The 14,635-nt window shown below is 41.5% G+C and overlaps 1 protein-coding gene across 1 annotated transcript in view; it reads left to right on the top strand.

Annotated features, from left to right (window-relative positions):
• The window catches only part of LOC135548258 (hypermethylated in cancer 2 protein-like), a 33,515-nt gene continuing 18,880 nt past the window's right edge, over positions 1–14,635 (top strand). The window contains exon 1 of the mRNA XM_064977658.1: positions 1–142. The gene's annotated coding sequence lies outside the window, so the exon portion shown is untranslated. The remainder of the gene's footprint in view (positions 143–14,635) is intronic.

Raw genomic sequence — 14,635 nt, 5'->3', positions numbered from 1 at the left:
CTCTCCCCCTTTCAGTTGGCTTTTATTTAAATTTGGGCCAGGGGGTAGGCTTCCCAGGGAAATAGCCTGCAGTGGCAAGATGGCGAACAGAGGGTTGTGAGGTGGGATGGTAAATGAAAAACGCGTTCATCGATGAATTAAGGTAAATCTATGTAATATTTTTCAGATCCTCGTATGTTTTGCGATGTAACTTTGTGTGTGTGTAGTCATGTTCAAGATGTTGCACTACGTTGTTTGAAGAAACACCAGAAACAACAAACATTTGGCTCGTATGCCCAGAGAGGTCTCCCCGTGTGTAGCCAGCTTGGCAACCACCTCTTTACCTGTGTTCCTTTTAACCCGTGCATTGCGGGCTTCGGTTTGTTTTTCACAGCTTTGGAATAAGATAAATAACTTTAAACAAACAAAACATTTACTTAAATCTAATATATGCAAGGCAGGCGCATCAATATAGGCTAATTTAATAAAAGGCATTGGTGGACCCCTTTACCCACCCCCTCTGCTAGGGTTGCCACTAGTTACCACAGCCACAAAGTCAAAATGGCTATATCGTGGGGATGTGCATTTTTCCCTTTCAAGAAGATCCGATACATATGTAGATACATGGGCTCTGATACGATACCGAAGCGATACGTTTTTGTTTGAAACGATTCGGTTTGATTAGAGAACGAATCGATGCGATACAATTCATGCACAAAATTCAAATCTGCTGTTGATGCAGCTCATGAGCTGGGCCTCTGATCTGGAACTGTCTGAGCTGACTTCAGTATGTGTGTGTGTAAATGGTGTATGTCTATATTGTATACTATATGTAGGCACCTGATCTGAGCCATAAAGGACACTAGGCATCTACGACCCCACTGTTTGGTTAGGGGAGGGGGGGGCAATTTAGTTGTGTTTTTTGTCCCCCCCACTTTGTTTCTGAAATCACCATCACCCACTAATTAACTTGTTGTTTTTGCAGATTAAGGGGTTGAGCTAGTAATATATCTATATTTATCATTTACAAATGAGCTATGACATACCCAATTAATATATATAGCACAACTTTGGATTTCACCCCCATTTCAAAATCTTTTTTTTTTTTTAGCTTTTGGAAGGTTTTTTGGAGTGAGATTTTTTTTACTCTCCTCCAGTTTTGGCCATGCAGTGCGCCTCGAAAAAGAGATTTCTCATTATGAAATTATACATTTTACCCAGTATATAAAAAAAATACCATATACACTACCAAAACTATTGCTGACGTTGACCTTGAACATCAAAATCAAATGTAGGTATAGACAGATGAGTTGTCCCCAGTACTTTTATTCCAGTAAAACACATATTTCAACAGCGCGAAGCTGTAACCTAGCAAATTACATGGGTTGCCACTCAACTAATACAGCTTAATATCGCGCAAGCTATTTTAGCATTTGAATGCTGAAGGTGCTGCACAGATGTGTAAGATCAGGAACAGGCCAACTACTTCGCATTGGTCAGTGTGCGAAGCTGGGCTTCTGACGTTCCCTAGAGTTGTTCGGCATGCAGAAAGACTTGTAGATCAATGATTGTTAACATAGTTACATACTTAATTCGACACTGAAGGAGAGGACTCATCAGTTGTCAGAAAATACGAGGTATTCTCGGAAGGTAGAAAGTAATATGAGCAACAACAAAAAATTATGAATCGCTGATTCATTCAGTCGGAATGGATTTTCTGACCGATGCATGCTACATTTGGGTCCGCAGACCGATGCAGTTCTATCTAAAGCGTTCCCGGAAGTCTCGCGATGTTCGGCCTTTGGGTTTAGAAACTCTGAGGTGTTATCAATTTTGTTGTAGACTGGTATCGCCCATTTGTATGGTTTTTTTCTCTCGAGATTGTATTCTCTCAACTGTGTATCAACAGCTATGTTTCGGTTAAAGGTACTACGTCAAAGAAACGAACGTGTGTGGGCGTGGTGTAGTGTTTGGCCCGGAGCAAGGAATCCGGTAGCCAGTATGTGCCCCCAAATATTTTTTTGTGTGAAAAAATAATGGAAAACTATTACTGACATTTTATTTATTTATTTATTTATTTATTATGGACATTTTCTGAAATTACAAATCAAGAATATTACACAATACTCCTTTAACTTGTCCAGTGATTTTTATTTTTTATTTTATCAACATTTACAAAGTTCACATAGAAATAGATGTGACATTTGTCTGCTATGGTGCATTTCCATTGAACTTAATTGTCGATTAAAAACAGCAGGATGTAATGACGTCACACCTTAAAATAAATAAATCATAATTGTGGTTGATGTGTTTCCATTACCCATTTAGGCAAGTTGCGCAATGCTCATTTGTAAATTGGTGGTAACCAGTTTGCCCTCCCACCTATCTGTTTCATGTCTCAGGTAGCATGCGAAAGCCAGCATGGATAGAATGCCATAATTGACTAATATTTGCCATATTCCAATAATGTTCATGTACCAACATATCACCATGGTCTGTGCCATGGTGAAACTTGCACTCCTATAGCTCTGAAATAATTATATGGCGAAACTTGCATCCAGCCGAACAAAAAAGGAAGGCGAAGCAATTCAGGTATTCTTGAAAGTCAGGACAATTGTTGTCCTGCAAAGAAGCATACTTTTTTTTATAGTTGGAAAAAATAGATTTTGCCAGCAATTAGAATTAAATGTGGAATGGACCTTTTTATAGTTAGGCCTAGGTGATTCACATGCCCCTCGTACCTTCAAAATCATTCAACAATCATAACTTATTTGAAAAACAGTTTCCATCATCATTTGTCTCAAAGCAAGTTAGACAAGAACAATCCACCCGTGAAACGCATAAAAAATATTGTCTATATGATGTTTCCATTAAACATGTCTCAATGATTATTTTTTTTAACATTGCTTTTGTTGATTAAACTTGGGTCCATGGAAACCTGCATAGTGTAAGCAGTAGCAATAAGTTGATGTTATGGAATTATAGCTATTATGTTATTTGTATTTTTTTTTACAATATTGGATACTTCCTGCTGTTAAATTTCATTTAATGATTTATACCCATTTGATTCTTAAAGAATATACCTTATTAGCATCAATGATTACTTACATCGGCTTACATCAGCTGGTACTATCTTACCGTATCATAACTCAGAATAGGCCTAATGTTATTTTACTCCAATGTTTGTTTTGTTGCCATCTCTGTCTTGTAAACAAACAATGTAGCTCAGGGATTCCTGAAAGTTGGGACAATCCTTGTCCAGCAGGGAAATTCAATTTTTATAGTTGAAAAGGTGAATTTTGTTTAATTATTTGATCTTAAATGTAATTTAGGGGAATTTTATTACGGAAAACATTCGTTTTTAGTAATTTTCCAGTTTTAGTAATTTTCATGTTGGCTCTCTGCCAGGAAATGCCCCGGTCCAGAAAAAAGGATCACAATTTTAAACGCCACGAAAGTGTTTTAAAATTCTAATAACTGGCATAAATGAATATTAACAAAGTATCACATGTACTGTAGTTACTATCTCTGACTTTAAGCAATATTTCTCTCAAATGTGATTTCAAAAAAATGTCTCTGAAGTTTGGTCAACTCTGTCAGATTTGTCTAAAATCATAAATTAATTATTATTTAGCAGGGTCAGCTATACAATGAGAACCCCTTACTTATCTCCTCATTAACTGTAGTGCAACAAGACCACTTATGGTCTGACAAGTTCTCAATTGTTGATAGATTTAAATAATATTGAAATCTCCCATCTCCCTTATATAATATTAAGCTAGAATATTAATGTTGGTTCAAATGTTTATTTTAGTTAGTCAAAGCAACTGAGGAAAAACAAAATTGTTACTTTGTGTACCATTTGAATAAAAAAGAAAAATTAATAATTTTATCAACTCCCTAAAACAAACTCTGTCAGAGTGCTGAAACGTCTGATAGAATGATTATAATTTTTGGGGGATTGTCAAATTAATAATTTTCCATATTTTACAAATGTTTGTATATAACTTATATTTTTAAAGACAAGAATATGTCTGTTTTGAGTTTCTGTTGTCAACTCCGTCAGTGGTTGGTCAATTGGTTGCTAACCCCCTTGACATTGATTTTCTTTTTTTTATATTCTGAAAAAAATATGTTTATTGTCCTGCAACATATGCTCAAACTATTGCAGTACTTGCTTTATTAGACACGAGATAATTCTTGCTTTATAAATCTTGTTTTATGTTCTGTATCTAGAAAATCCAACCAAAATGCTAACAAAATTAGCCCTGGAGCATTATACTGTGGTATAAAAAAAAACCTAAAAGACGTTTGGAGATTTGTACTGCATATTTTAATGTTAGAATGAATTCCGAGTCTCATGTGGGGGCTGAATACTTTCTGAATGCACTCCATGTGATGTACGAGTTAGTGCAATAGGGGGTCAGTACAGATAGTCCGGGTAGGTATTTGGTTAACTATTTAGCAGTCGTATGGGGTAGAAGCTGTTCAGGGTCCTGTTGGTTCCAGACTTGGTTCATCGGTACAGGTTGCGTGCGATAGCAGAGAGAGCAGTCTATGACTTGGGTGGCTGGAGGTAGAGCATTTTTAGGGCTTTCCTCTGACACAGCCTGGTATAGAGGTGATGTACTGGGCCATGCATACTACCCTCTGTAGTAGAGGTCGACCGATTATGATTTTTCAACGCCGATACCGATTATTGGAGGACCATAAAAGCCGATACCGATTAATCGGCCAATTTATTTAAAGGTTTTTTATTTATTTGTAATAATGACAATTACAACAATACTGAATTAACACTTATTTTAACTTAATATAATACATCAATAAAATAAATTTAGCCTCAAGTAAATAATGAAACATGTTCAATTTGGTTTAAATAATGCAAAAACAAAGTGTTGGAGAAGAAAGTAAAAGTGCAATATGTTCCATGTAAAATATGTGCCATGTAAGAAAGCTAACATTTCAGTTCCTTGCTCAGAACATGAGAACATATGAAAGCTGGTGGTTCCTTTTTAACACGAGTCTTCAATATTCCCAGGTAAGAAGTTTTAGGTTGTAGTTATTATAGGACTATTTCCCTCTATACCATTTGTACACTGCTCAAAAAAAGGGAACACTAAAATAACACATCCTAGATCTGAATGAATGAAATGTTATTAAATACTTTTTTCTTTACATAGTTGAGTGTGCTGACAACAAAATCACACATTATCAATGGAAATCAAATTTATCAACCCATGGAGGTCTGGATTTGGAGTCACACTCAAAATTAAAGTGGAAAACCACACTACAGGCTGATCCAACTTTGATGTAATGTCCTTAAAACAAGTCAAAATGAGGCTCAGGGGTGTGTGTGGCCTCCACGTGCCTGTATGACCTCCCTACAACGACTGGGCATGCTCCTGATGAGGTGGCGGATGGTCTCCTGAGAGATCTCCTCCCAGACCTGGACTAAAGTATCCGCTAACTCCTGGACAGTCTGTGGTGCAACGTGGCTTTGGTGGATGGAGCGAGACGTGATGTCCCAGATGTGCTCAATTGGATTCAGGTCTGGGGAACGGGCGGGCCAGTCCATAGCATCAATGCCTTCCTCTTGCAGGAACTGCTGACACACTCCAGCCACATGAGGTCTAGCATTGTCTTGCATTAGGAGGAACCCAGGGCCAACCGCACCAGCATATGATCTCACAAGGGGTCTTCGGATCTCATCTCGGTACCTAATGGCAGTCAGGCTACCTCTGGCAAGCACATGGAGGGCTGTGCGGCCCCCCAAAGAAATGCCACCCCACACCATGACTGACCCACCGCCAAACCGGTCATGCTGGAGGATGTTGCAGGCAGCAGAACGTTCTCCACGGCGTCTCCAGACTGTCACATGTGCTCAGTGCGAACCTGCTTTCATCTGTGAAGAGCACAGGGCGCCAGTGGTGAATTTGCCAATCTTGGTGTTCTCTGGCAAATGCCAAACGCCCTGCACGGTGTTGGGCTGTAAGCACAACCCCCACCTGTGGACGTCGGGCCCTCATACTACCCTCATGGAGTCTGTTTCTGACTGTCTGAGCAGACACTTGCACATTTGTGGCCTGCTGGAGGTCATTTTGCAGGGCTCTGGCAGTGCTCCTCCTTGCACAAAGGCGGAGGTAGCGGTCCTGCTGCTGGGTTGTTGCCCTCCTACGGCCTCCTCCACGTCTCCTGATGTACTGGCCTGTCTCCTGGTAGCGCCTCCATGCTCTGGACACTACGCTGACAGACACAGCAAACCTTCTTGCCACAGCTCGCATTGATGTCCCATCCTGTATGAGCTGCACTACCTGAGCCACTTGTGTGGGTTGTAGACTCAGTCTCATGCTAGAGTGAAAGCACCGTCAGCATTCAAAAGTGACCAAAACATCAGCTAGGAAGCATAGGAACTGAGAAGTGGTCTGTGGTCACCACCTGCAGAACCACTCCTTTATTGGGGGTGTCTTGCTAATTGCCTATAATTTCCACCTGTTGTCTATTCCATTTGCACAACAGCATGTGAAATGTATTGTCAATCAGTGTTGCTTCCTCAGTGGACAGTTTGATTTCACAGAAGTGTGATTGACTTGGAGTTACATTGTGTTGTTTAAGTGTTCCCGTTATTTTTTTGAGCAGTGTATTTCATTAACCTTTGACTATTGGGTGTTCTTATAGGCACTTTAGTATTGCCAGTGTAACAGTATAGCTTCCGCCCCTCTCCTCGCTCCTCCCTGGGCTCGAACCAGCAACACAACGACAATTAGCGCATGCTAACGAGCTAGCCATTTCACATCGGTTACACCAGCCTCATCTCGGAAGTTGATAGGCTTGAAGTCATAAACAGCGCAATGCTTGACGCACAACGAAGAGCTGCTGGCAAAACGCACGAAAGTGCTGTTTGAATGAATGTTTACGCACCTGCTTCTGCTTACCACCGCTCAGTCAGATTATATGCAACGCAAGACACGCTAGATAATATCATCAACCATGTGTAGTTAACTAGTGATTATGATTGATTTGTTTCTTATAAGATAAGTATAATGCTAGCTAGCAACTTACCTTGGCTTACTGCATTCGCATAACAGGCAGCCTCCTTGTGGAGTGCAATGAGAAAGAGGCAGGTCGTTATTGCATTGGACTAGTTAAGGTTGCAAGATTGGATCCCCCGAGCTGACAATGTGAAAATCTATTGTTCTGCCCCTGAACAAGGCAGTTAACCCACTGTTCCTAGGCAGTCATTGAAAATAAGAATGTGTTCTTTGACTGACTTGCCTAGTTAAAAATATTAAATAAAGGTGTTAAAAAAAAAACTGCAAATCGCCGCCCAAAAATACCGATTTCCGATTGTTATGAAAACTTGAAATCGGCCCTAATTAATCGTTCATTCCGATTAATCGGTCGACCTCTACTCTGTAGTACCTTGCGGTCAGATGCCAAGCAGTTGCCATACCAAGCAGTGATGCAGCCAGTCAGAATGCTCTCAATGGTGCAGCTTTAGAACATTTTTAGGCTCTGAGGGCCCATGACAAATCTTTTCAGGCTCCTGAGGGGGAAGAGGCTGGGTGTTTGTAGACCATGTTCATTCCTTTGGGATGTGGACTAGATGTCGACCGATTCATCGGAATGGCTGATTTTAATTAGGGCCGATTTCAAGTTTTCATAACAATCGAAAATCTGTATTTTTGGACACCGATTTGGATGTTTTTTTTTATTATTATTATTATTATTATTATCATCATCATTTTTTTACACCTTTATTTAACTAGGCAAGTCAGTTAAGAACACATTCTTATTTTCAATGACAGCCTTGGAATGGTGGGTTCAGGGGGCAGAATGACAGATTTTTAAGTTGTCAGCTCGGGGATTCAATCTTGCAACCTTACAGTTAACTAGTCCAACGCTCTAACCACCTGCCTCTCATTGCACTCCACGAGGAGCCCGCCTGTTACGCGAATGCAGTAAGAAGCCATGGTAAGTTGCTAGCTAGCATTAAACTTATCTTATAAAAAGCAATCAATCACTCATAATCACTAGTTATTATGGTTGATGATATTACTAGTTTATCTAGCGTGTCCTGCGTTGCATATAATCGATGCGGTGCGCAGTCAAGAAAAGGACTGTCGTTGCTCCAACGTGTACCTAACCATAAACATCAATGCCTTTCTTAAGATCAATACACAAGTATATATTTTTAAGCAGGATTGGCGCGGCAGGGTAGCCTAGTGGTTAGAGCGTTGGACTAGTAACCGAAAGGTTGCAAGTTCAAATCCCCGAGCTACAAGGTTAAAATCTGTCATTCTGCCCCTGAACAGGTAGTTAACCCACTGTTCCTAGGCCATCATTGAAAATAAGAATTAGTTCTTAACTGACTTGCCTAGTTAAATAAATAAATAAAAAACCTGCATTAATTTAATATTGCCTGCTAACATGAATTTTTTTTTACTAGGTAAATTGTATCACTTCTCTTGCAACAGAGTCAGGGTATATGCAGCAGTTTGGGCCGCCTGGCTCGTTTTGAACTGTGTGAAGACTATTTCTTCCTAACAAAGACAGCCAACTTCACCAAACGGGGGATGATTTAACAAAAGCGCATTTACGAGAAAAGCACAATCGTTGCACGACTGTACCTAACCATAAACATCAATGCCTTTCATAAAATCAATACACAGAAGTATATATTTTTAAACCTGTATATTTAGCTGAAAGAAATCCAGGTTACCAGGTAATATTAACCAGGTGAAATTGTGTCACTTCTCTTGCGTTCATTGCACGCAGAGGCAGTGTATATGCAACATTTTGGGCCGCCTGGCTCGTTGCGAACTAATTTGCCAGAATTTTACATAATTATGACGTAACATTGAGGGTTGTACAATGTAACAGCAATATTTAGACTTATGGATGCCACCCGTTAGATAAAATACGGAACGGTTCCGTATTTCAATGAAATTATAAATGTTTTGTTTTCGAAATTATAGTTTCCGGATTCAACCATATTACTGACCAAAGGCTCATATTTCTGTGTATTATTATGTTATAATTAAGTCTATGATTTGATAGAGCAGTCTGACTGAGCGACGGTAGGCAGCAGCAGGCTCGTTCATTCAAACAGCACTTTACTGCTTTTTGCCAGCAGCTCTTCTAGCATTGACCTGTTTATGACTGCAGGCTTATCAACTCCCGAGATTAGGCTGGTGTAACCGATGTGAAATGGTTAGCGGGGTGCGCGCTAATAGCATTTCAAACGTCACTCGCTCTGAGACTTGGAGTAGTTGTTCCCCTTGCTCTGCAAGTGCCGCGGCTTTTGTGGAGCGATGGGTAACGATGCTTTGAGGGTGGCTGTTGTCGATATATCCTGGTTTGAGCCCAGGTAGGGGCGAGGAGAGGGACGGAAGCTATACTGTTACACTGGCAATACTATAGTGCCTATAAGAACATCCAATAGTAAAATGTTTATGAAATACACATGGTATAGAGAGAAATAGCCCTATAAATACTATATTAACTACAACCTAAAACCTCTTACCTTGGAATATTGAAGTCTCATGTTAAAAGGAACCACCAGCTTTCATGTGTTCTCATGTTCTGAGCAAGGAACTTAAACGTTAGCTTTTTTTACATGGCACATATTGCACTTTTACTTTCTTCTCCAACACTTTGTTTTTGCATTATTTAAACCAAACGATTTATTTGAGGCTAAATTTATTTTTGATGTATTATATTAAGTTAATAAGTGTTCATTCAGTATTATTGTAATTGTCATTATTACAAATACATTTTAACAATTGGTCGATTAATCGTTATCGGCATTTTTTGGTCCTCCAATAATCAGTATCGGCGTTAGGAAAATCATATATAGGTCGACCTCTAATGTGGACACAGAGGAACTTGAAGTTCTAGACCCGCTCCACTACAGCCTCATCGGTGTGGATGGGGCCGTGTTTGGCCCTCATTCCTTTAGTCCACGATCAGCTCCTCTCTCTTACTGATATTGAGGTAAAGGTTGTTGTCCTGGCACCACACTGCCAGGTCGCTTGACCTCATCCCTGTGGGGGATGTTTTGTTGTCTGTACTCTCACCACCTGAGTGAAGGTGGTCCGTCAGGAAGTCCAGGATCCAGTTGCAGTTCTCACATAGGTGTTCTTGTTATCCAGGGAAGCTTAGCAGAGGTAGAAATGCTTGGGTGATTAATGTTAGTGCAGGGTGAGTTACACATAGTGGACTTCCTGCTAGGGAACACCGCCTCAGTGCTAACAGTATAACTTTGGTTCATAGGCATATGATTACAGCATACAATAACTGTAGGATCAGCAGAGGCATTCAGTGCAGTAAGAGGGACATATATTATGTACATTACATTGTGTCTTCCAACGCCCCTGGGATAATGTACATTTGCTGAAGCATTATGACAACTCAGCGACACAATGGTAGGGATTTAATGAGCTGGGCTTGGGTCATTGATCAGTCATTGTCTCAATGCAGCCTTATAATGCTGTGAAAGGAAAAAGTTAACGTCGATCCACTGAAGCAAAATGGAGAAGTGAAAAGCTGTGTAATGGAGAGTTGAAAATAAAGAGAAGGGAGGTACAGGAAAGTTTTGGTGAAGTGGTAGAGGATGATAGCAATGCTTATGTTATGTGTGATGATTGTGAAGCGCTATACAAATTTGACAGTAACAAGAAGGGGACTTCAAATAGGCCTATAGCACGTCAAGGGAACTGTAGCCTACTGTTCGGAGGGGTTAAATGGAAACTGAAATCCGGACACTGACTATAATCTTTCAGTCTTAATATTAATGCCTGCAGAATTAAGCAATTCTTGCAGTAGAATGATACACCAAATGTACATTTTGACTCGGGAACAGGAGTGGAGAAATATGATTTCTCTCTTTCAGCATCTTGAGAGAATGCGACTGCATTTTTTGTATTTATTTATTGTATTTTGTCTCTGATTCCTAAACGTCTTTTCTCAGCGAAAGAAGCTGAGATTTCAGAACTTTACCTATGTCAACTAGATTGATGCATTCATTCTATCATTTATGACATTATTCTGGTTCGCATGGCCTTCCAGTGCAGGGATTCCCAAACCCCGTCCTGGGGCCCCCCTGGGTGCATGTTTTGTTTTTCTCCCTTGCACTACACAGCTAATTCAACTAGGCAAAGCTTGATGGGTTGGTTATTTGAATCAGTTGTGTAGTCCAAGGGCAAAAAACAAAACGTTCACTCAGTGGGGCCCCAGGACCGGGTTTGGGAAACCCTATTCTAGGGCAGCATGTAATGACGGAAGAGAAGCTGCATGTATCTAATTACAGACAAGCCTACGGATAGCCTACTGAAATTCTTAGCAGAAACGTATCTGTCAAACCTGACAAAACAATCGGTCCTCCATCTCCGACTGTAGCCTACAGCATCATTTCTATATTTGCAGGTTAGGGTCAGGTGCGGGCCTCACATTTTCACTTCATCACTTAGTCGGGCGGTTGAGGATGGATTTTAGCAATTGCGGGTGGGTGCGGGTGAACAAACAGCTGACCCGCGGCCACTAAAATCAAATCAAATTTTATTTGTCACATGGTTAGCAGATGTTAATGTGAGTGTAGCGAAATGCTTGTGCTTCTAGTTCCGACAATGCAGTAATAACCAACAAGTAATCTAACTAACAAATTCCAAAACTACTGTCTTATACACAAGTGTAAGTGGATAAAGAATATGTACATAAAGATATATGAATGAGTGATGGTACAGAGCAGCATAGGCAAGATACAGTAGATGGTATCGAGTACAGTATATACATATGAGGTGAGTATGTAAACAAAGTGGCATAGTTAAAGTGGCTAGTGATACATGTATTACATAAAGATGCAGTAGATGATATAGAGTACAGTATATACGTATACATATGAGAAATAATGTAGGGTATGTAAACATTATATTAGGTAGCATTGTTTAAAGTGGCTAGTGATATATTTTACATTTCCCATCAATTCCCATTATTAAAGTGGCTGGAGTTGAGTCAGTGTGTTGGCAGCAGCCACTCAATGTTAGTGGTGGCTGTTTAACAGTCTGATGGCCTTGAGATAGAAGCTGTTTTTCAGTCTCTCGGTCCCAGCTTTGATGCACCTGTACTGACCTCGCCTTCTGGATGATAGCGGGGTGAACAGGCAGTGGCTCGGGTGGTTGTTGTCCTTGATCTTTATGGCCTTCCTGTAACATCGGGTAGTGTAGGTGTCCTGGAGGGCAGGTAGTTTGCCCCCTGTGATGCGTTGTGCAGACCTCACTACCCTCTGGAGAGCCTTACGGTTGTGGGCGGAGCAGTTGCCGTACCAGGCGGTGATACAGCCCGCCAGGGTGCTCTCGATTGTGCATCTGTAGAAGTTTGTGAGTGCTTTTGGTGACAAGCCGAATTTCTTCAGCCTCCTGAGGTTGAAGAGGCGCTGCTGCGCCTTCTTCACGATGCTGTCTGTGTGGGTGGACCAATTCAGTTTGTCTGTGTTGTGTATGCAGAGGAATTTAAAACTTACTACCCTCTCCACTACTGTTCCATTGATGTGGATAGGGGGGTGTTCCCTCTGCTGTTCCCTACTACCTATATTGCCGCCCTTGCATTAATCCAGCCCTGGCTAGTTAGGAGTAAACGTGACATGAGCTATCCTTGCGCTGGCCTTTCCCGGAACACCTTGGGTGAACCTGGCTGTAAGTGTCACAATATGTACGGCTTCATAACTGCAGTTTACGGGGTTCTCTCAAATTTGTGACCAGAGCCTTGTCGAGTTTGAGGAGTTACCGAGGTAACTTTGGGCAACTGAGTTCAACTGCGCGTTTAGGCTGTGCGTCCCAGTCAATGGTGGTCACAGAGCAGTATTGCCTTTTCACAATGACACGCCAAACTCTCTTAACTCCATTTATCCCGAATAAAGTGTCTGAGCCACGAGTTGAGTACCAATGGAATCAGATTCCCTTCCTCTCGCAAAGATTGTGTCATCATCCCCTTATTTTAATTTGACATTATTTCATTTTTACTATAAACACACAGCCAAAAAAAGCACCATAACATTAATGGGAACCAGGTGTGTGTAATGAGACAAGCTGAATAATGAGACAAGACAGTCCAGGGGTTGGTGGTCAGACCGACAGTCCAGGGGTTGGTGGTCAGACCGACAGTCCGGGGTTGGTGGTCAGACCGACAGTCCAGGGGTTGGTGGTCAGACCGACAGTCCGGGGTTGGTGGTCAGACCGACAGTCCGGGGTTGGTGGTCAGACCGACAGTCCGGGGTTGGTGGTCAGACCGACAGTCCGGGGTTGGTGGTCAGACCGACAGTCCAGGGGTTGGTGGTCAGACCGACAGTCCGGGGTTGGTGGTCAGACCGACAGTCCGGGGTTGGTGGTCAGACCGACAGTCCGGGGTTGGTGGTCAGACCGACAGTCCGGGGTTGGTGGTCAGACCGACAGTCCGGGGTTGGTGGTCAGACCGACAGTCCGGGGTTGGTGGTCAGACCGACAGTCCGGGGTTGGTGAACGGAATGAGCAGCAGTACTGTGGGAATCAGTGACAGAAATAGTTTTTTTGTGCGTATGGAACATGGGACCAACACTTTACATGTTGCATTGTATATTTCTGTTCAATATAGTTTCCTTCATAGTGTACCCCTCTGATTGGCTCCACTTCAGGTTACCTCTCCTCCTATTGGCACTCTGGCAGGAAGATTATTGGTAACTAACCTACTCCTATCTTCTCCGTATGTACGGTTTCCAGCAGTTACATTCACCCACTGTTCGCTCCATGTGAACTACAATTCCGAAGCTGTGTTTTAACGTTTAGAAACGTCAATCATCGCTTTCAAAATGATTTTCCAAACATATGCTGGTATGCTCCTTATCTTTCAAATTAGCAAGAAAGAATGTACTTACTGTAGCAGTTTTGCACAGATCTACAAGCTGTGTGTGCCTCCAGCTTCTGAACTGCACTTCCTTCCCAGTTACACTTATACACAGCACTGGTGTTTGGAGCACACTAGATAGGAAGCCACCTATGCTTATTAACTATGTCTTCCGTCTGTCTTCTGAAAACAAGCGATGTAACGTGGAGATATGGCCGTGTGTGACCCCCCTAACACTAAAGAAGGTGTAGTAATTTAACCTGTTAAAAATATATCTATATTGTTAGATGCGTTCCTTATGTTTCCAGAAACGTACAGCAAGCGATGTGTGTTTTAGATTAGCGTTGGGGCTCTTAACAAAACTCACCCGATCAGAAGACACTATCGCCAATAGGCTCTAAAACAGTTTGCATCTATGAATGGGGTAGCCTACTCCATACTGGCAGCCTGTCTCATTTCAGGTATCTGGGATTAATGCAATCCAACCCCCCTCCCTTCTCACTGAAAGGAAGGAACGGAACATGACATTAACATGAACCACGGCGAACGGGTACACCAGTTTCTGGTTAGAATAAACTCTGTCAACATTAACACAGAGGACGTTTGACGATCAGAGGCTTATTTTGAAAATGTCAAGAATGTCTTGCTCACAATGCCTTGCTCACTTCTTCAAATATCCCTACCTCTCTAAAGTCTTGTGCGTGTATGTGGACAGTTCCAGCCCAGCACTTAAACTTTGACCCTGTTGCTATCTTGGACCGGGTCTCTCTGCAAAATAGAT

This window comes from Oncorhynchus masou, chromosome 11 (genome assembly GCF_036934945.1).
Source record: "Oncorhynchus masou masou isolate Uvic2021 chromosome 11, UVic_Omas_1.1, whole genome shotgun sequence".
Lineage (NCBI taxonomy): Eukaryota > Metazoa > Chordata > Actinopteri > Salmoniformes > Salmonidae > Oncorhynchus > Oncorhynchus masou.
Note: the sequence above shows the minus strand (reverse complement) of the source record. Positions and strands in the feature narration are given on the sequence as shown.